This window comes from Stegostoma tigrinum, chromosome 32 (assembly GCF_030684315.1).
Source record: "Stegostoma tigrinum isolate sSteTig4 chromosome 32, sSteTig4.hap1, whole genome shotgun sequence".
In the NCBI taxonomy this organism is placed as follows: Eukaryota; Metazoa; Chordata; class Chondrichthyes; order Orectolobiformes; family Stegostomatidae; genus Stegostoma; species Stegostoma tigrinum.
The window spans coordinates 17,678,457-17,701,437 of NC_081385.1; the positions used below are offsets into that span (position 1 = coordinate 17,678,457).

At 42.9% G+C, this 22,981-nt stretch overlaps 1 long non-coding RNA gene across 1 annotated transcript in view; it reads left to right on the top strand.

Moving 5' to 3' along the window:
- LOC125466834 (uncharacterized) overlaps positions 1-4,003 on the top strand; it is a 41,188-nt gene extending 37,185 nt beyond the window's left edge. Inside the window, exon 3 of the long non-coding RNA XR_007250512.1 lies at positions 3,627-4,003. This is a non-coding gene — a long non-coding RNA (uncharacterized LOC125466834). The remainder of the gene's footprint in view (positions 1-3,626) is intronic.
- The last annotated feature ends 18,978 nt before the right edge of the window (positions 4,004-22,981 follow it).

Consider the following 22,981-nt stretch of genomic DNA (forward strand, 5'->3'; position numbering starts at 1 on the left):
TTTTTGTTCATCCCTAATTGCTGCTTGAACTGAGTTGTTTGCTAAGCCATTTCAGAAGACAGTTAAGAGTCATCCACTTTGCTGTGGGTTGGAATCTTGTGTGAGACAGACAAGATAAGGATTTCCTTTCCTACAAGTCATTAGTGATTCAGTTGGATTTTTTTTTTCACAAGCATGGATAGCCGTCATGGGCACACTGACTGAGAATAGGTTTATATTCTAAATTTCTGAACTGACTTTAAATTCCACCTCGCTCCCCAAACCACTAGCCTGAGCTCTGAATGGCTAACCAGGAACATTACTATGACCCTGGTACCTCCTCCTTAGCGACAACCAGGAAGTGATAAATTGAGGTTTTTGAATTAAAAAAGCAATGCACTGATGCCCATCATAGCTCAAAAAATACCAGTTCTGTTCTCAAATGCAACCCAGCTTCAAGAAGAAGTGCATAAAAGGTCAGGTCTGCTTTCCAGGAAAATGCATGATTTATGTGCACTTGCTTTGTTGGCTCCCTCACTTGCTGAAGGCTGCCAGTCACCGTATATTTAACATTGTTTTTTTTAGCGTAAATCATCTTTAGTGCACAGTGAATGGATGCTAGCCACAATGGCTTGCAATACTTTTGAGCAAAGAGTGAGAATCAAGCAGCTTAGGATAATGGGGAGAACGGAACAGTCAATCTATGAATCAAATGGGGGTGGAAGTTATATTGGGAAGCCTGTACTATTGTCAGTGACCGATCTCCAGCATGTGCCAGCAGCTTACACAGCAGAAGCACTTGAGAAGTTCAGCAAGTGTGGCAGAATCTGTGGAGAGGGAAGCAGAGTTAATGATGCAAGTCCAGCATGGCTCTTCTTCAGAATTCCAGAACTGCAGAAAGAGTAAGTAGTTTGGAGGGATGATTTGGCTGAGAGCCATTGGATTAGAAAGGACACCTTCAATAGTGAGGGATTAATCCCTGAGCTTCGGTGAAAGGTGTGTGCAATGGCAGAGTTAGAGTAGGTGGTGGCCATTTGAGTGTGAGGTAGCAGAGAGTGCCGATGATCATTAGCCTTCTTCCTGCACAGCAGTACATTCCTTTTTGTCTGTGGCCTGAAAAGAAAGATGTAACTGCGAAGGAGGCAGGCATTGGGATCAATTAGAGGAGCCTCAGCCAATGTCCTTATCCAAGAAGCACAAAGTTCTTACACCTGCTGTAGGAAGACTGCAGGGAGAAAGAGCAAACTGATTAAAGCACAGCGGTACAGAGCACCACTCAAGTGGGCACAGAAGAGAGAAATTTAGTAGTAATAGGTGATGGCATAGTTATGGCAATAAGTCCTGTTTTCTGAGCAAAGATAGAGAGTTCCAAAGGTTTTGTTACCTACCTGGTGCCAAGGCTAAGGACATTTCTACTCTATTCAAGTAGAGACAAAGCAACATCAATAAAATCCCATTAATTCAGCGCTATTTTTTGTGCGCAGCTTATATTTTAAACCAGAGAATGGAATATCCTCTTTTTATTCTCAACCGACCTGAGGCATCCAAAGGCATCCTTCATTCTGTTCTTTATGTAAATGTTCAACCCATAAATTGACCTTAACAATGACTTCTAATAGCATCCTTCTGCATCACATGGACCTTCTAGCCAGGGACCTTAGTTTGGTTCCGGCTTTTGGTCACTCTGAGTAGAAGTTGCACATTCTCCCGTGTCTGCATGGGTTTCGTCTGGATGCTCTGGTTTCCTCCCACAGTCCAGAAAAGTGCAAGTTAGATGGATTGAGCATGGTAAATTGCCCATAGTGCCCAGGGTTGTGCAAGCTAGATGGGTTAGCTAAGACACTGTCCAGTAAGAGCATTGAAGCCAAGACAAGATTCAAAAAGGTCAAGTTGTTGGCAACTGGGGTCTTGTTATCACTCAAGTGTTAAAATAGGGTTAAATTAGAAAATAATTCGGGAAGCTCCAAGTCGGGAGTAGGAACCACTCAGACACGGTTCACTTCCCGAGGCTAAATTAATCACCAGGGTTTTACTACTTTTGCCATTTTGTGGGTGCTCAAGGAGGTTCTTAAAATGTTTATTTCCCCAATATTAAGGAGATAAATGGATTTTTTAAATCATTTTACGAAGAAATTGAATACTGTAAAATAGTAGAACTAACAAATAGTTCCATGTAGCTTCTTCAATTATTTAAAATCATGTTACTTAGAAGCAGCAGACATTTTAAAGAAAATACTGTTTTTGTGACTACCTATTTTCAACCCAATTAATAAAAAAAATCCAACCTTTATGAACATGGTAGAATATTTTAAGAGCACATTTAATATGAACTTCCACAACAACTGTATTGAATCACGGCAGATTTTGATTTTGGCAATGCGGAAAGGAGTTTGAGTAGAAATTTGGAGAAAAATGCACTTCTCTTAAAGTTCCCCAAACAGAAACCTCAAGTCATTGGGTTTCTTCTCCATGTTAAACTTGGAATTGCTAAACGTATCTCAGTGGCTCTCACATTATTAATTACAAGACTTTGACGCACCTGAAATTAATCGACTAATGAATTGCTACAATTTTAATATTTTTAGAAACATAATGAATAACTCCCCTGAATAAAGAAGGAAGTTCACATACAATCATTATGTCATCATAACAGCGAAACTGAACTGAGCACCTCAGTTACAGACTTGAGGGTTTACATGGTCTATTCTGAGTTGATATATTGTTCAAACATTTGTAAATCCAAACATTCATTTCTCTTTCTTTAAAAAGAAACTGTCATCAGCACCACCGATATATTTGTAGCCATCCTATCTAGCCTGATACTGACAAATTCCTTGCTTGTGATGAATTAGCTGATCTCAGCACAAAAATGGTGGGGGCCGTAGAAACCCTACAGTGAGGAAGCAGGTCATTCAAAGAGCATCCTACCTCCCGATCCCACAATCCTGCATTTCCCATGGCTAATCCACCTAGCCTGCACACTCTTTAACACTGCAATTTAACATGGTTAATCCACCTAACCATTTATACCTTTGAACTGTGATTGGAAACCAGACCAGACATGGCGAGAATGTGCAAATGCCATGCTCAGAGTCACCCAAGGCTGGAATTGAACCCAGCCCTTTGGCACTGTAAGACAGCAGTGCTAACTACCAAGCCAACATGCCACTCTACCTTTGCAATTGATTTTGGAAATCTTGGACTCAGTTATGGGATCGGGATCAAGGGGGCAACAATTTCACACCTAATTTTCCCAATCATGAGTCTTACTGGAAAGTTGTATTCACGCATAGTGCACAGCCTCTGTTGTGTTGTGTCTCAAAATAACATGTCTGCAATCACTCAATTAAGTTAACTTGGAAGAAAAGTCTTTACAACAAACTATAGAAGCCTATTAGCACTCAAAGAAATGCCACAGCATCATCATGACCTGTAGGGAAGATTAGGTAAAAATTGAACAAAGTAACATATGAATCAACATTCATTTGGCCCACAATGTACAGTCTAATCGGAATAATGAATTAACATCACATTTACTGATTTACTTATGATCGTGAAGGTAATTAAATCTTGGCACAGGCACATAGAAGATATGCATTTAAATGACGTATCATCTGTCATTAAAATTTGTTTAACTGTGCTTTCAGGCTAATGGAGCTCTTGATCGTGGAAACGTGGAAGAAGCCAGAGGTGCCTCTAGAACTGCCAAAAGATTAAATATAACAGCATCTGCGTTCGGAATCGTTTTCATTGGAGCAGTAATCATTTATGTTGCTGTTCATCACCTTCCAGAGAAAGCACATATGTAAAGCATTTTACAGATACTTAACTTTGCTATCCCCTGTTTAAAAAGGGTGATAGGAAAGAAAAATTGTTGCTGTGTACACAAAATTATTCTTCATTATAAAAAATATGCCCAGGAACTCCAGATTTTTCATTGCATTTCATATGTACTTGATTTGGTTTGACTAGAAAATGATTGAGCATCTGTTATATGTAACTTCATAAAATATATAATGGCAATATAACCTGGTTGAGAAATTCTTGTCACTTAATTTGTAGTTTAGTAGAAAAATGCAATCACTCTATCCACCATCAGTTCACTCTTGCTATGCTGTGTACCATCTTCAAGCTACATTGCAACTCTCCAGAACTTTATGAATTGCACATTTACCTCCAAGAAGAAGAGGTGCAGCAGGTCAGTGGAAACAATATCATTTGCAAAATCGTCTCATACACCATCCTAATTATGATTCTATTATCAGTCTCTTACTATTGCTAGGTCAAAACCATGGAACTCACTCCTAGACAGCACTGTTGGTGTTCCGACATCTCACAAACTGCAATGGCTCAAGAAGATAGAGTCATAGAGATGTACAGCATGGAAACAAACCCTTCAGTCCAACTCATCCATACTGACCAGATGTTCTAAATTAATCTAATCCCATTTACTGGCATTTGGCCCTTATGTCTCTAAACCCTCCCTATTCATAAATCCACCTGAGGCCATTTCAATGTTGTAATTGTACCCGCCTTCACCACTGCCTCCAGCAGCTCATTCCAGACATGCACCATCCTCTACATAAAAAGTTGCTCCTTAAGTCCCTTTTAAACTTTTCCCCTCTCGCCCCTAGCTTTGGACTGGGTAAAAGGCTTTGGCAATTCAACTTATCCATGCCTCTCATGGCTTTATAAACCTCTATAAGTTCTCGCATAAAGCTTTGATGGTCCAGGGAAATTGCCCCTGCCTATTCAGTCTCTCCCTGTGGTTCAAACCCTCCAACCCTGGCAACATCCTTGTGATTCTTTTCTAAACCTTCTCAAGTTTAACAATATCTTTCCTATAGCATGGAGACCGGAATTGAATGCAGTATTCCAAAAGTTGTCTCCCAATGTCCTAGATAACAAAATGTGGAGCTGGATGAACACAGCAGGCCAAGCAGCATCTTAGGAGCACAAAAGCTGATGTTTCGGGCCTAGACACTTCATCAGAAAAGGGGGAGAGGGTTCTGAAATAAATAGGGAGAGAGGGGGAGGCAGATCGAAGAGAGAGATCCCCTGAGGTTTGTCCGGAGGGAGGAGGGTAACTTCTTCAGGTTAGGCATCCCTGGAAGAGGCTTCACAGTGAGGTTAAAATTGTATCAGAGATAATGGGAACTGCAGATGCTAGAGAATCCGAGATAACAAAGTGTGGAGCTGGACGAACACAGCAGGCCAAGTAGCATCTTAGAAGCGCAAAAGCTGACGTTTCGGGCCTAGACCCTTCATCAGGAAAGGTGGAGGGGGAGACGATTCTGAAACAAATAGGGAGAGAGATCCGCTGAGATTTGTCCGGAGGGAGGAGGGTAACTTCTTCAGGTTAGGCATTCTGATGAAGGGTCTAGGCCCGAAACGTCAGCTTTTGTGCTCCTAAGATGCTGCTTGGCCTGCTGTGTTCATCCAGCTCCACACTTTGTTATCTCGGATTCTCCAGCATCTGCAGTTCCCATTATCTCTCTCTACCAATGTCCTCTAAAGCCGCAACATGACCTCCCAATTCCTATACACAATGCACTGACCAATAAAGGTAAATATACCAAACTCCTTCTTCACCACCCTGCCTACCTGTGATCCCACCTTCAAGGAACTATGAACCTGCACCCCCAGGTCTCTTTTTCAACAACATTTCCCAGGGCACTACTATTAAGTATATAGGTCCTGCACTGATTTCGCTTATCAAAATGCAACACTCCACATTTATCTCAATTAATTTCCAACTGCCACTCCTCAGTCCATCGGCCCACTTGATCAAGGTCTTCTTGTACTCTGAGATAACCTTTATTCCTGTCAATTACACCACCGTGTTTGGTGTCACATGCAAACTTAATAACTATTCCTCCTATATTCAAAACCATATCATTTATATCTCTTACTTTTTTGAGGTCATCAATGATGAGTGATCATAGCTGAACTTATCAACAATGCCCATGTCACATCAAGGAATAAATAAAGTTTAAAACTAAGTAATTAGTAATTTCACAAATAACTAATGATCAAATTGTAGTGCTAGTTCTCTTTGCTTTACATTAACCTATCAGGCAACAATTATACATAACAGTGCGATCGTTGAAATGATGCAACAGGGCCGAGTTGTGATTTAGGTTCCCTTTTTAGACAATCAAGTACATTATCCACAAGAATTCTTGCAACTTGTCAACAGCTGTATATATGTGGTAATGTTTACAAATCTACTAATGATCAATATACTACCGAGGAAGTGACAGCTTGATTATTGTATGGTTTTAAAATCATGTGAAGATAATGTTGTTATTGGTACTTAATTAAATATTTTAAATTGTTCACAATTTTCCACATAATCTAATTTTTAGTTTTAGTTCTAATAGTTTAGTTGTTAGTATTCAAAGGAATATAACGTTTTAACACTTTATTCAAGGACAGATTTTGTGACATTCACTTTGGGTGAGCATTTAAGCAGGCAATCAGACGACATTGTATTTGTTATTTTAACTTAATGCAAAGGAAAACTTTGAAATAAAGCTGGTGAAAGGTAAGTCTACTTTGTGCATGCTTTTGATTAGTGAAAGCAGTTAGAAATACTTTGAGATGTAAGACAGTTAATGGACAGACAGCACATCTGACTTACATATTATGGTTCCAAACATACAACAAGGATCAAGAGTTGACAATTTGACCCCCTGAACCTACTTCGCAACTTAATAAAATCATGATCACTCTGATTTTAACCTTAATGCCACATTCCTATCTATTCCGAAAACCCTTTCTCCCCTTGCTTACCAAGAATCCATCTTTAAAACATACTCATGGTAGGTGTCACAGTTGTGCACTTACCTCTAATCACTTATTATTTAGCTCTAAACCTTTTACAATGGGCATATCTGAAGCTGAGAAAGGAATGGAATGGAATTTTTATAAATCTGCACGAGAAGCCTTTGGCGGAGACGATCATGATGTGTGGTAGTGGACAGAATCCTGTTGAAGCAAAAGCTAGCAATGAGTAGCAGTCGATGCTTTATTGCAAGTGGTCACCCAGCCCTCACCACTGCTGAATCCTCCTTTACCGCAGGAGCCAGGTTTAGTCGTTTACTCAAACTGCCCTTGAGGCTAACTTAGGGTCTGATTGAGTAGGGAGAGCTGAGATTTGTGATGGAGGAGGATTGGCAATTGTGAAAAGTAAAAGAAAAATTGAAGGATTTCTTAGTGGGAACCTATGGAAGTCTGTTTTGTTTAAAGCAAATAAAGTCATAGAGTCATACGACATGGAGACAGACCCTTTGGTCCAATTCATCCATGCCAACCACATATTCTAAATTAAACTAGTCTTTCTAAACCCTTCCTATTCATGTACCCATCCAGATGCCTTTTAAATGTTGTAATTTTAAGAGCCTCCACCCCTTCCTCTGGTAGCTCATTCCATATACTCACCACTCTTTGCATGAAAAAGTCATTCCTTAGTTCCCCTTAAACTTTTCACCTCATCAATATCGTAAATTTTCATCTGTCAGCATTAGACAACACCCTCCACATCACCATTCCGATGAGCTAACCATCCAAACTCCTTTTCAGTCATTCAGGTGCAGCGCCCCCCAATAAAGAGAAAAAAATTTAAATGTTTGTGGTCATAATAAGCACAAAGCTGGAGCACAGACTCCAGGCAATTTAAGAACATATTAGTTTCTTGTCAGAAAAATTATGATATGAATTGTAACATGTGTCATTCAGTAATTTAAACTACTAATATTGACAATCTTAATAAGTCGCACAAAGGATGAGATGCTTAGTACAAGGGAGATGTTTGCATCAAGCATATTAGACACTGAGCAGCTGATCAACGGACCAGATGATTCACACCCCCTTGAAGAGAGGTTGGCGGCAAGCAATGATGCGCTAGATGGATACGATAACTAAATTGATAGATGGTGAAGCTATCAAGCCTCAGTGGGAGGAACAGTTTGATAGGCTGGCAGCTTCAGCAGTCCAAAACTCCATCATGGGTGGTCCTGGGACTGCAGGCAGGCTGATATAAGATGCCCAATTGATTATGGAGTATGGTAAGTAGGGGCTTTGCATCGTCTACTGCTATTCTCAGGAGCAGGGCTTTGTGAGGCTGGTTTTAAAATATGGGCAAGTAGGAAGGAAGTGGGTACTATCTTTGATGAGCAAACAGCATTCCCCTGCCAAGCCTGCTCTATCCCAGAAGGTAGCGTTCTCGTCCTTCCTGCCATTTTAAATATGTTGTTTTTTTAATTAGGTATCCTGCTCTTGCCTGTCTGCCTACTCCATCATCTTCAGTTGTAATCGAAGCCAATTGAGCTTCAAATAAGCTCCTATGTCTGTCCAACTGTTTTTCTGTCTCATAAAAACCGAAAGAACTGTGGATGCTGTAAATAAGAAACCAAGACAGAAATTGCTGTAAAATCTCAATAGGTCTGGCAGCATCTGTGGAGAGAAATCAGAGTTAAAATTTCAGGTCGAGTGACCTGTCTTCAGAACTGTTGTTCTATCTTTCTGAGCTCCATCTCTATCTATACGTACTGCCTCCCACTTCTTCTACTCCATCTTGGGCATATATACCAACATTTCCCTAGCTACAATTGCTTCTGTTGCAGTGGACCAGAAACATTAACTCTGCTTTCTCTCCACAGATGCTAGCAGACCTGTTGAATCTTTTCCAGCAATTTCTGATTTTGTTGCAGTTGGTTTAGACGTCATCGACCTTCTATTATGGGAGTTGTCTCAGGTTTGGCAAGAAAGTGATGGGCCAGCCACCCAAGAAATTATATATACACCCCAATGAAAACAAACATCGCATGTAATATCCATTCTATTGATTTTGTCTGTATTACTTCAAAGAATCCATGTTGACAAAGGATTTGAAACTTTGGTTGCAAAAGGTGACAAAGAGTGGACTGCTGCTAAAATGCATAATGTACATATTCAAGAGAATCCACTGTCTTTTAATAGCTCATGCATCAGTTAGGATCCTCTTTGAACAGTGACTGGCACACTTGGGAATAAATACAAAGTTTCTGATTCTGAGCAATGCTTCAAGTGATGTTAACTCTTTCATGATTATTCCCCGCTGGAGTTGTGAGAGAACCACTGAAGAACATGGAGAGACTTTTAGGGACACTAGATTTTTGATTTTGAGTCACTTAGCTGGGGCCAGGGAATTTTCTGGCCTGCAGTATCCTTCACGGGAAAAAGTGCCCAAAATGGTAGGCTTTTTATTCCCAGCATTCATAGTTAGATTAAGACAGGCCTATTGATCTAGAAGAACTTGTAACTGTTAAACTGGTAGACTGGCAAGTGGGCCACTTTCAAAAGTGAGATACCAAGAGCTCAGAGGCATTATGTTCCTGTTGGAGTGAAGGGTAAGGCTGGTTAGAGTAGGGAACAATGGATAACACAGATATTGAGGCTCTGGACAAGAATAAGGAAGAGTCATAAATTCGGCACAGACAATTGGGATCAAGTGAATCTCTTGAACAGTATCAGGAGTGTAGATGCATCCTTAATAGGGAAATCAGGGGGGACAAAAAGGGGATGTGAGATCGCCTTGGCAGATAAAGTTAAAGACAATCCAAAGAGACTCTACAAGTGCATTAAGAGCACAATTGCAACTAGGGAGAGAAAAGGATCCCTTAAAGATCAATGAGACCTTCTATACGTGGAAGCACAGGACATAGGAGAAATACTTATTGAATATTTTGCAGCAGTTTTTGCTGTGAATAAAGAAACTGAGGTAAAGGAACGTGGGAAAATAAATAACAATGCCTTGACTACTGTCCACATTACAGAAGATGAAATGCTGGAGGCCTTAAAAAAATATAAAGTTACATAAATCTCTGGGACCTAATCAAGTGTATCCCAGGATGTTGTGGGACATTTAAGAAGAAATTGCAGCATCCTGAGCAGAAATGTTTGTATCAAACACAGCCACATGTGTGGCCCCAGAAGACTGAAGGGTGGCTAACATTGCACCTTTTTAAAAAAAGGCTGTAAGAAGAAACCATGGGCCTGTGAGTTTGACATCAGTGGTGGATAAGTTGTTGGAGGGGATGCTGAGAGATAGAATTTAGAGAGGCAAAGACTGATTAGAGAGAGGCAAAGACTGATTGGGGATAGTCAGATTGGTTTTGTGTGTGGGAAATCGTGTCCCACAAACTTATCTGACTTTTTGAGATCTTTGAAAAAAAAGGTCGATGAGGGCAGAGCAATTGATGTTCTCTAATGAGCATTTTTTTAGTAAAGACCTTGACGGTTCTGCATGGTAGGCGATTTATTATTGTTAGATCATATGGGATTTAGGGAGATCTTGTCAATTGGTTACAAAATTGGCTTGACATAGGAGACAGAGGGTGGCAGTGGAGGGCTGTGTTTTGGACTGGAGGCCTGCGACCAGCAGCGTTCCATAGGGATAGGTGCTGGGTCCACTTCTGTTTGTCATTTACATAAATGATTTGGATGAGGAGACTGGAGGCATGATGAGTAAGGTTGAGGATGGCACTAAAATTGATGGTATAGTTGACAGCGAAGAAGGTTATCTAAGATTACAAAGAGATCTTGATCAATTAGGCCAAAGGATTGAGGAGTGGCAAATGCAGTTTAATTTTGGATAAATGTGAGCTATTGCATTTTGGTAAAACAAACAATGGCAGTTAATGACAGGGTCCTGTGTGGCGTTGTCAAACAGAGAGATTTAGGGGATCAGATACATAGATCTTTGAAAGTTGCATCACAGGTAGACAGGGTGGTTAGGAAGGTGTTTAGCTCATTTGCCTTCATTGCTCAGACCTTTGAGTACAGAAGTTGGGACATCATGTTGATGCTGTGCAGGATGTTGGAGCGGCCATTTTTGGAGTACTGTGTATAGATCTGGTCGTCCTGCTATCAGAAGTATATTATTAAAATGGGGAGGGCTCAGAAAAGATGTACCAGGATATTGTCGGGGTGGAGGGTTTGAGCTATAAGAATAGGTTGGATAGGCTGGGACTTCTTCACAGGAGCATATGAACTTGAGCAGTGACCTTATAGAGGTTTATAAAATCATGAGGGATATAGATAAAGTGAATAACAAAGGTCTTTTCCCTAGGGTGGGAGAGTTTAAAACTACGGGGTCTACTTTTAAGGTGAGAGGAGAAAGATCTAAAGGGATCTGAAGGGCAACTTTTTCATACAGAGGGAGATTCATGTGCAGAATGAACTGCCAGAGGAAGTGGTAAGTGCAGCTATAGTTGCAACATTTAAAAGACGTTTGGAAAGGTACATGAATAGGACAAGTTTCAATAGATGTGGGCCAAATGCAGGCAAGGGGCCTAATTTACTTTGGAAAACTTGCTCAACATGGATGAGTTTTACTGAAAGGTATGTTTCTGAGCTGTATGTGAGATAATGGGAACTGCAGATGCTGGAGAATCTGAGATAACAAAGTGTGGAGCTGGATGAACACAGCAGGCCAAGCAGCATCCTAGGACCACAAAAGCTGACGTTTCGGGCCTAGACCCTTTATCAGAAAGGTGCTTGTGTTCATCCAGCTCTACACTTTGCTATCTCTTATTTCTGTGCTGTGTGCCTCTATGACTCTACGTGGTGAGGTGAGGCAGCTAACTGAACCGCCTTGGTAATGTGGGATTCAGTGACACATTAGGCCCTATAGTATTTACCCCAAACATTTTCTCACAATTTACCAACTATCCATGCTCTTACATGCCATTCCATACCCACTAGGGGGAGATGATGGCCTAATGGTATTATCGCTGGACTGTTAACCCAGAGACCCAGGTAACATTCTGGAGACCCAGGTTCAAATCCCACCACAAGAAATGGTGATGGTATTTGAATTCAATGAAAGTCTGGAATTAAGAGTCTAACGATGACCATGAAATCATTGCTAGTGAAGGGGAGTGAAAAACTATCTGGTTCATTAATGTCCTTTAGAGAAGAAAATCTGTCACCCCTGAACTGGTCTGGTCTATGTGGGACTCCAGACCCACAGCAATGTGTTTCACTCTTAACTGTTGTCTGGGCAATTGGGGATGGCTAATAAATGCTAGTTCAGCCAGTTATGCCCTTATCCTGTGAATGAAAAACAACTAGTCCGCCACAACTGCTCTCCATATCCCTCATGAAAACCTATGCTATGCTAGCATTATAGCCCAAGGCTAATTTTATGACAACTGATGATATTTCATGATTCCCCACTCACTGCTCTTTTGTCCTCAAACCCTTAATGCCAATATATACCACAGACATGAAAGCGGTGATAAAATAAAGTTCTGAGTAACTATTACAGTGTTCACAAAATAAAAAAAATTCTCCTCCAAGAAAGCCCATTCAAAACACTGAAATTTACTCAAGTCCTGAAACCCTTAACAACACTACTAGACTCGTATTCATAACCTAACAACAAATTTAACTAATCCTTTAATAATTTTGTCATCTGCCTATCAAACTGTGTAATTAGAACCTCCCCTGCTGCACTAGTAATAGGTTATGGAAAGCAGTTTAAAAGGATTAAAGGAATCAAGATAGTACTTAAGGTTACGGCAATAAACAGTTATTGAAACTTTTAGAAAGATTACTTTTCAACTATCCGAGTCACAGATAGTCCTGACAAAGGATTTCAGCCTGAAACATTGACTTCCCTGTTCCTTGGATGCTGTCTGACCTGCTATGATTTTCCAGCTCTGCATTTATTGACGCAGGTATGCGATTGTTTTTAAACGTTTTGATGTTTCAATAAATTGACAGCTTAACAGTTCTGCAGACCCTATCTACCCTTTAAAAACAATTATGACTACCCTCATGCTTTTTTTGTATCGAGAAAATTGAGTACGTTCAAAACTTAGCACTCAGTTCAAATGGAACTGCTGAGTTTAGGATTCTCACTTGCGGGTGTCACGGCCCGCCTCTATTCCTCTACATCCACAAAAAATGGGATCCCTTGGAAAATGAGATGGGATCCCTGGATCAGTGCCACACCCACTTTTTTGTAACTTCATTGAAGTCTCCACAACTCAGAAAATCGATGTCAAATCACACAACATTTCTTTGGAAATCCTTTGAAAAGTTCTTTTAAAGAGAGTAAATGCTGCATTAGGAATGGGAGGAGAAGATGAAACAACATAAAGCAGCATTAGCAGCTGCCAGAGAGGAAGACCAGTGACTAAGGATGACCAATTGGTGTTTATCCCACTGTAGATACAGGAAATCCTTTTGCATCTGAATTCTTTCTACTCAGACCTCCTGTTTCATATCTACAACTTTACTCTGAAAGACCTGGTTCTGCTCCCATGACTTATGGTCTGATAAATATTTACCCCTGTAAGTAACCAAATATATGCACACATGTGGTAAAGAAAAATAATGTCTCTCTGCAATGATTTGGAGGAAAAAAAGACTTTGGCCAATAGTTTTCACAGAAAGGCAAAGGATAAGCTGGGGTCTTCTTTCTTCCAGCAGGCTGTCAGAATGAACCCCAAGCAATTTACAAAACAAACCAATAAAACCACAGGTATAATGGGAACTGCAGATGCTGGAGAATCCAAGGTAACAAAGTGTGGAGCTGGATGAACACAGCAGGCCAAACAGCATCTTAGGAGAACAAAAGCTGACGTTTCAGGCCTAGACCCTTCATCAGAAATGAGGGAGGGGGAGGGGAAGATGGTTCTGAAATAAATAGGGAGAGAGGGGGCGGTGGATCAAATTGGTTAGAGGAGAAGATAGGTGGAGAGGAGACAGTCAAGTTAAAGGGGCGGGGATGGAGCCAGTAAAGCTGAGTGTAGGTGAGGAGGTAGGGAGGAGATAGGTCAGTCCAGGATGGACGGACAGGTCAAGGGGGTGGGATGAGGTTAGTAGGTAGGAAATGGGGGTGTGGCTTGAGGTGGGAGGAGGGGATAGGTGGGAGGATGGACAAGTTGGGGAGGTGGAGACGAGCTGGGCTGGTTTTGGGATACGGTCGGGGAGAGGAGATTTTGAAGCTTGTGAAATCTACAGACAACAGGGGTGGCCATGGGCTCCCGCATGACCCCAAACTATGCCTGCTTCTTTGTAGATTATGTGGAACAATGCCTCTTCCGTACCTACACTGGCCCTAACCCCACCTCTTCCTCCGCTACATTGATGACTGTATTGGCGCCGCCTCATGCTCCCACAAGGAGCTCGAACAGTTTATCCACTTCACCAACACCTTCCACATCAACCTTAAGTTCACCTGGACGATCTCTAACACCTCCCTCACCTTCGTGAACCTCTCTGTCTTCATCCTGGGCAATCACCTAAAAACCGATATCTATTTGAAGTCCACCAACTCCCACAGCTACCCAGAATACACCTCCTCCCACCCAGCTTCCTGCAAAAATGCCATCCCCTATTCCCAATACTTTCACCTCCGCCACATCTGCTCCAGGATGAGGCATTCCACTCCCGGACATCCCAGAAGTCCTCGTTCTTTAAGGGCGGCAGCTTCCCCGCCGCAGTGGTCGAGAACGCCCTCGACCGTGTCTCCCACATTTCCTGCAACTCATCCCTCATACCCCCTACCCACAATAACAACCAAAACAGAATCCCCCTCGTACTCACATAGCACCCCACCAACGTCCGGATACAACACATCATCCTCCGACGTTTCCGCCATCTGCAAGTCGGAGGATGATGTGTTGTATCCGGACGTTGGATACAACACCACCAAAAACATTTTTCCCTCCCCACCCTTGTCTGCATTTTGGAGGGATTACTCTCTCTGTGACTCCCTTGTCCACTCCACATTCCCCTCCAGCCCCACCACACCCGGCATTTTTCCCTGCAACTGCAGGAAGTGCTACACCTGCCCCTTCACCTCCTCCCTCACGCCCGTCCTAGGCCCCAAGAAGACTTTCTGCATCAAGCAGATGTTCACCTGCACATCTGCCAATGTGGTATACTCCATCCACTGTACCCATTGTGGCCTCTTCTACATCAGGGAAACCAAGCGGAGTCTTAGGAGCCGCTTTGCAGAACACCTCCGCTCAGTTCGCAACAAACGACTGCACCTCCCTGTCGCGAACCATTTCAACTCCCTCTCCCACTCCTCAGACGACATGTCCATCCTGGGCCTCCTGCAGTGCCACAATGATGCCACCTGAAGGTTACAGGAATAGCAACTCATATTCCGTTTGGGAACCCAGCAGCCCAATGGTATCAATGTGGATTTCACAAGCTTCAAAATCTCCCCTCCCCCGACCGTATCCCAAAACCAGCCCAGCTCATCCCCGCCTCCCTAATCTGTTCTTCCTCTCTTCTACGCCCTCCTCCCACCTCAAGCTGCACCCCCATTTCCTATCTGCTAACCTCATCCTGCACCCTTGACTTGTCCATCTTCCCTGGACTGACCTATCTCCTCCCTACCTCCCCACCTACACTCAGCTTTACTGACTCCATCCCCGCCTCTAACTTGTCTGTCTCCTCTCCACCTATCTTCTCTTCTATCCATCTTCGATCCGCCTCCCTCTCTCTCGCTCTGTTTTTTTCAGAAACCTCTTCCCCTCCCCCATTTCTGAAGAAGGGTCTAGGCCCGAAACGTCAACCTTCCTGCTCCTCTGATGCTGCTTGGCCTGCTGTGTTCATCCAGCTCCACACCTTGTTATCTCGGATTCTCCAGCATCTGCAGTTCTTATTATCACTTGACCTTTAGCAATGGTTTCCTTTTATTTAATGGCATTCTTCCTTAAGGACTAACTAGACAACTATAAATTTGAATAATGGGAATAATTGCTGTGGTACAAAATTGAGAGATATAGAAAAACAATCAGGACTGGAATATGTAATGAGTGGAACAAACTTCACTCAGTGCTATATTGTCTCTGAGGCTGGGGAGGGATGTCAGGAGTTTTAATACAATATAGTAGGGCAATGAGATCCTTTATTAAAAATGAGTAGTATATTTTATGCAAAACATACATCATTTTGCCTTATTACCCCTTGAATTGTCATGAGTCAATTTTTTATTAAAACCTTGTAAATTTAAAACAACTGTGAACATTTAAAATATTGTTTAATGTTTCTTGAATTATCAGGTACATTTTTATTTCACCAATATTACTAGTGTATTCATACTCTTCTGTTTTTCCATTTTATTTCATAATCTCTATTCAACAGGGGATTTTTCCCTTTTGGCTGTAATTTTATTTTTACCATTGTCGATGGGGAGGTTTTAACATGACCCAGTGGGTGGGTGGACAATTAAAATTGTCTGGAGGCTGCACCACTGACGTCCCTCATCATTTCCACAACTCTAGCCTAATGAACAACCTCCTTTAAATTTGCTGACGAGAGAGTGTTAATGGATCTCGACTGCTATTTTAACCAGGGGTCTAATTAAGGTTCCATTGTGGTTTCCCTATCTGGTGAAAATAGCAGGAAGAAGTGCTGAGCTGAGAAGAAGCTTCAACAGGTTAATGTTGTAACTTTCTTCAGCTTTCGATTTCAGGTCGGGCTGGGGTAGAAGTGTTCATTCTGGATCCATTGTATTTCTCAGTGTGAAGCAGCCATCACCTCCCTGCTCCTTCCTTAACACATGAACCTCCTAGAATCCCATCCCTGGGAACCCCATCCAAGCCAGCATCTGAGGCAGCTTCAGATCACTGGCTTATACTTTTCAACTCTTGTAATCCTGTGAGTTCCATTGGATTTATTCTTTCCTTCCAGCCTAATTAGCGTAAATAATATAACCAGGACTGCAGGGGATATTTCTGATTGCCATCATCCTGATGGCTGGCACTGAGGATCAATGGTTAGCACTGCGGCCTCTCAGTACCAGAGACCTAGGTTCAATCCCACCCCTGGGCGACTGCCTGTGTGGAGTTTGCATGTTCTCCCTGAGTGTGCATGAGTTTCCTCCCACAGTCCAAAGATGTGCAGGTTAGGTGAAATGGCCATGCTAAATTCCCCATAGTGTTCAGGGATGTGCAGGCAAGATGGATTAACCATGGGAAATGTGGCGTTATAGGGTAGGGGGTGTGGGTCAGAGTGAGATGCTTTTCAGAGATACAGTGTGGACTTGTTGGGCTGAATAACCGGCTTGCACACTGTAAAGGTTCTATGATGTACAAGAACCTTCAGTGTCGGGGAAATATTCTTTGGTTCCTGGTACCTCAGTGCTTTGTTTTATTCATTCACAGGATGTTGGTACCTTGAGCTAGACCAGCACTCATTGCCCAGAGAACAGTTGAGAGCCAATTACAGTGCAGTAGCTTCGGTGTCACATGCGGGCCCAACAAGGTATGGACGGCAGGTTTCCCTCCCTGAAGGATATCAGTGAACCAGACAGGTTTTTCTGACAATCAACATTGGCTTCATGGTCATCAGTAAGTTATTAATTCCAGATATTTTTTTCCAATTCAAACTCCACCAAGTGCCATGGCAGGATTTGAACCTCGAATCACAGAACATTAACTGAGTTTCTGCATTAATAGTCTGGCAATAATATCACTCGGTTTGATCAATCAACAATTTTCAGTAATTAATTGGGATTATATGGATGAAACTCCAGTCAGTAACAGTTAAAAGAAAAGCTGGTCAACTTGAGGGTGGTTCATATTGACAATTAATGGCATTGTAGACTTTGGATTTTCCATTGAGGAAAATTACCCAATTCCCAGTGGTTGCACATCAATGAAGATAATAAATTGTCGCAACCAAATTTCAAATGAAAACACTCATTAAAAAAAACCTTTCATGAAACATTGCCTGTGCAGTTATCCAAACTCACCACAGTTATTAAGTGTAAAGCCTAGATTTTCATCCTCAAAATGGGAATCACAATTTATTTAATCCCACACCCCACTTCTGATTGGGTATGCCCCAGGTGCAGTTTTTAACACCAGATGTTTGGGATAGGTCAGATTAGAGACTGCCAATTGAAAAAACAGGGTAGAGATGGAAACAGAAGTAGGCAACTGTCAAAGTAAGTGGATTAGAAGTTCCGTCTCGGTCCCCTGGGGACATTAACCCCATTCTGCACAAGACTGTTAGACTCCTTAGCTGTCACACTTCACTTTATGCCCATTCCCACCCAGATACCATGCTCCTACATAGGTCATGCATCCTCTGTACACTTTGTAGCCTACCATTTTCCATCTATGTCCTTATGCTGTCTTATATCCCCATGTCCCCATGTCTACTGCACACACCCTTAGCCACTCATGCCCATTCACCCAATGTATGCCACAGACAGACCTCATGGACTCTAGAAAACATTGAAGTGTCTTTGAAATGGTCATGAAACTGTCAAAACATCAATATTCAAAAATCTCCAAAATGACATAATCTTATTAGGAGCTCTTCAAGCCATCAGTTGAAACAAAGCTTATAGTCACTTGACAACTGTGTCAACAATGTCTCCTGAGTTGAATCCAATCATGGAGTTTGGAACTCTGCTAAACATATATAATGAGTTTCCTTTGTACAATTATGTTAGTAAAGCTGAATGTATTAAAACAGTTGAAGTGGTTAATGATCTGTAGCACTCATATAAAAGTGGAACAGGTAGGTAATTTGTCAACAAATGCAACAATCTAAATACCAGTTGCAATTGTAGTGGTAAAATCTGAATCTCAACACTGATCATGCAAGATGAGCACTTATTGTACTTTAAACTATCACATGACTTTCACAACACTGGTCAATTCAACAGCTGCTTAACTTTTCGAAATGAAACACTATCAAAAGTTACATTGCATTAAGAAGATACTTAACCTACTATACACCATTATATTTTTGCATGTGAAGTAGGCAATACCTCTTGAACTCATGTCAAAATGTCCCTGTCTGCTGACTAGGGCTCACCAATGTTTCATAACTTTAATGTTTTTTTTTATTTCAAAACTATACATTATTCATAAGCTATCTTTATATTCATGCATAGTCATGAAAGCAGTTCTGATCTCCACAGTGCCTTACGAAGAAGTAAACTGATACTGGAGTTTGACTCTATTCAGCAAACAAGCCAAAGGCATTTCTTAAATAAAAATCAAAAGAACTGCAGATGCTGTAAATCAGAAGCATTTCTTACTTGTTCAAGATTATATTTACATTTATTTGAGGCATTGACAAGGTTTGATAACTGAATGGACTCTAATTAACTTTAGCAGAAAGACCTCAGACAGTGGTCTTTCACCACTGCACGTTGGCAGCAAATGCCCCAAGTTTTAGAGCATCTCTCAGCACATAGGCTTGAACCTTGGAATGTGTCAGCTTGCTAAACTCGCTTGAGGTCAACTCCTTGCTCTGGAAGACCAACAAGTTTTGAACAGACAAAATAGCATCTTTCTGTGAGTTGATGGCCCTCTGCACACAGTTGATGTTTGTCTCAGTGTGCATCCCAGGTACAGGCTGTAGAGCACAGAATCCTGCAGCATGGATCTGCCCAGGATGAACCTTGACAAAAAACACTACAACTTTCTCCAGACTTCCTTTGCAAAGGCACATTCCAGTAGGAGATATTAGGAACTGCCGAAGCTGGAGAATCTGAGATTGCAAGGTGTAGAGCTGGATGAACACAGCAGGCCAAGCAGCACCAGAGGAGCTGAAAAGCTGACGTTTTGGGTCTAGGCCGTTCTTCAGAAATGGGGGAGGGGAAGGGGATACTCGAATAAATAGAGAGAGTGGGGAGGGGGATGCAAGATGAATAAAGGAGCAGATAGGTGGAGAGGAGATGGACAGGTAAGGGAGGCAGGGATGGAGCCAGTAAAGGTGAGTGTAGGTGGGGAGTTATCTCTGGCAACCACCTGGAAACTGATATCCATTTCAAGCCTACTGACTCTGACAGCTACCAAGAATACACCTCCTCTCACCCAGCTTCCTGCAAAAATGCCATCCCCAATTCCCAATTCCTTTGCCTCCACCGCACCTGCTCCCGAGATGATGCGTTACACTCCCGGACATCCCAGATGTCCTCGTTTTTCAAGGACCGCAACTTTACCTCCACATTGGTCGAAAATGCCCTCAACCACATCGCTCGCATTTCCTGCACCTCATCTATCACACCCCCTACCCACAATAACAATCAAAACAGAATCCCCCTCATTCTCACGTACCACTCCACCAACCTCAGGATCCAATGCATCATCCTCCGGCATTTCCACCATCTGCATCTGACCCCACCACCAAAGACGTTTTTCCTCCCCACCCTTATCTGCCTTCCAGAGGGACCATTCTCTCCGTGACTCCCTTGTCCTCTCCAAGCACCCCTCCAGCCCCATCACACTGGGCACTTTTCCCTGCAACCGCAGGAAATGCTACACCTGCCCCTACACCTCCCCTGTCACACCCCTCCCAGACCCAAGAAAACCTTCCACATCAAACCAATGTTCATCTACACATCTGCTAATGTGTTATATTGTATCCGCTGTTCCCGATGTGGCCTCCTATGTCGGGGAAACCAAGTGGAGGCTTGGAGACCATTTTGTGAAACACCTACGCTCAGTTTGTAACAAACAACTGCACCTCCCATCCTGATCCTCCTCCAGTGTCACAACGATGTCACCCGAAGGTTGCAGGAACAGCACCTCATACTTCGTTTGGGAGCGCTGCAGCCCAATGATATCAACGTGGGCTTCACAAGCTTCAAAATCTCCCCTCTCCAGACTGCATTCCAAACCAGCCCAGCTCGTCCTCACTTCCTTAACCAGTCCGCCCTTTCTCCCACCTGTGAAACTCCTCCCACCTCAACACCCATCCCCAATTCCTATCTACCATCCTCATCGCCCACTACTTGACCTGTCCGTCCTCCCTGGATTGACCCATCCCCTCCCTAACTCCCCACCTACACTCACCTTTACTGGCTCCATGCCTGCCCCTTTGGCCTGTCTGTCGCCTCTCCACTTATCTTCTCCTCTATCCATCTTCTATCCACCTCATCCCTCCTTATTTTTTTCAGAACACCCTTCCCCTCCCCCATTTCTGAAGAAGGGTCTAGGCCCAAAACATCAGCCTTCCTGCTCCTCTGATGCTGCTTGGCCTGCTGTGTTCATCCAGCTCCACACCTTGTTATCATAGATTCCAGAAGGAGATGTGTGATAGTTTAAGCTCCAACCCTGCAGCTGCTTCAAGGGCAGCGTGCTGTGGCTCAGACTGACCGGGCACACAAGACAGTTAGTGCCCTTCTTACCACCAGCCGAGCAACATCTTGGTGATTGTTGTAAAGTTCTGGTGATAATTCATTCTGCCAAATGACTTTGACAGTCTGCTCAGGGAACTACGTGACCGGATCCACACTCTTCTTTTCCTCAGGGTCTTGAGGATTCTATGTGCTGAACTCTTCGGATGGACTTGTGGCCAAAGGTGTATTTCTTTGCAAATTTTTCCATGAAGGATAGGTGATATGAAATTATCCAACTACTTGAAGTGTTCCATGGCGACGAAGCCAAACATCCTTCTATAAAATCCGGGACAGGTAGAATCTCAGTGTGCTTTGACACTTGATGTTTGCATACAGAGGGTCTTACACACAGCCTGATGCAGCCACACACTAAGGTGGCAGTCAGAATGAGAGTGACGTTGGGTACATTCTTCCCCTTTTTACCCAGACCTTGTACATGATATCCCTGGAGACATGGCCCATCTTAGACCTCTAGATGAAGTGGAAGATGGTTTGGGTGACTGCAGTAGCTCAGGTTCTGAGATTGGGCCAAATCTAGACCACATGCAACAACAGAGAGAGTGTCTCGCATCTGATGACCAGGTTTTTACCCATGCCGGTGAGGGAGTAGTGCTCCAAAAGTCCAGTTTCTGCCTCACCTCTAGGCAGTGCACTCCTCCCAAGGGTTTTGCACACACCCCAGCCCCTCTGAACCATATTCCCAGCACCTTCAAGAAATCTGCCCTAATGGTGAAGGGAATAAAAGATTGGTTGGCCCAGATCACAAATAACATGGCCTCGCTGTTGCCTCGATTTGCCTTGTCCCCTAAGGCCAGTTCAAACTGATCGCAAATGCTCATGAGCCTGTACACTGACAGTAGATCCAAGCAGAAAACAGCAACATCATCCATATGCAGGGTGGCTTTGGCCCTGAGGCCTCTGCTGCCTGGAATTGTCGCCCCTCTCAGGTTTGCATCCATCCTAATGGACTGAGCAAAAGGCTTTATTTAACACATAAACGAGGCAGGAGACCTGCCTGACTCCAGTTCTGATCTGAAAGCTTTCTGAATCCCATCCATTGAGACTGCACTACTGTGCCATGAATCACTACCAAAAGGCCCCCACTGCCACAAAAATAGTGAGACTCTAAAATCTTCACCTGGCAATGTAGCTGGTAAAGTCAGCAGCACTGCATGCACACATATGACCGTCACCCATGTTGCAGTCAGGGAAGGAGGAAAGCCAGGCTCAGGATGGCTTCCTTTATGAAGGCTGTAAAAACTCTCATTGTCCACTTGACCAGGAAGTAAAACAATAAAAACATAAAAATTTGATCACCCAGTGTCAAATTGTCCTAATTATTACATGTGATATTGTGGCATTCTGAATTCCTGGATAATCTGAGTCTTTCCAGCTGACAAACAATGCCAAATGCAAACATAGGTAAGTGAGAAGTAGAGGACAAGTCATACTCACTCCACTTTATCAGAGTTAACTTTCAAAACAACTGGCTTTTGCAGTCGGGCCGCCACCTTGGAGTAGGTAAGTGTCAATGCGCTCTACAGAGTGACCCAGAGGTGCTGCTACCCCCGACAGGTATGGGTAGGGGTCTGTAAGCTACCTGGCAAGTTGGACTACCAGTGGACTCCCAGGACGGTGCCTCCAGGTAAATAAACTAGTCCCCACAACACCATTAAAACCCCAGTTGACTTTTGCTAACAGGCCTGTATAGTCCCTTAGCTATTAGAACTGGCTACCTGCAGTGTATAGGCAAATAGCCTGGTGGCCACCATCATCCCCATCTCACACCTGGGAGAATGACCCGACTCAAAATAGAACTAGGGAACCAACACACGGTCAAATGGC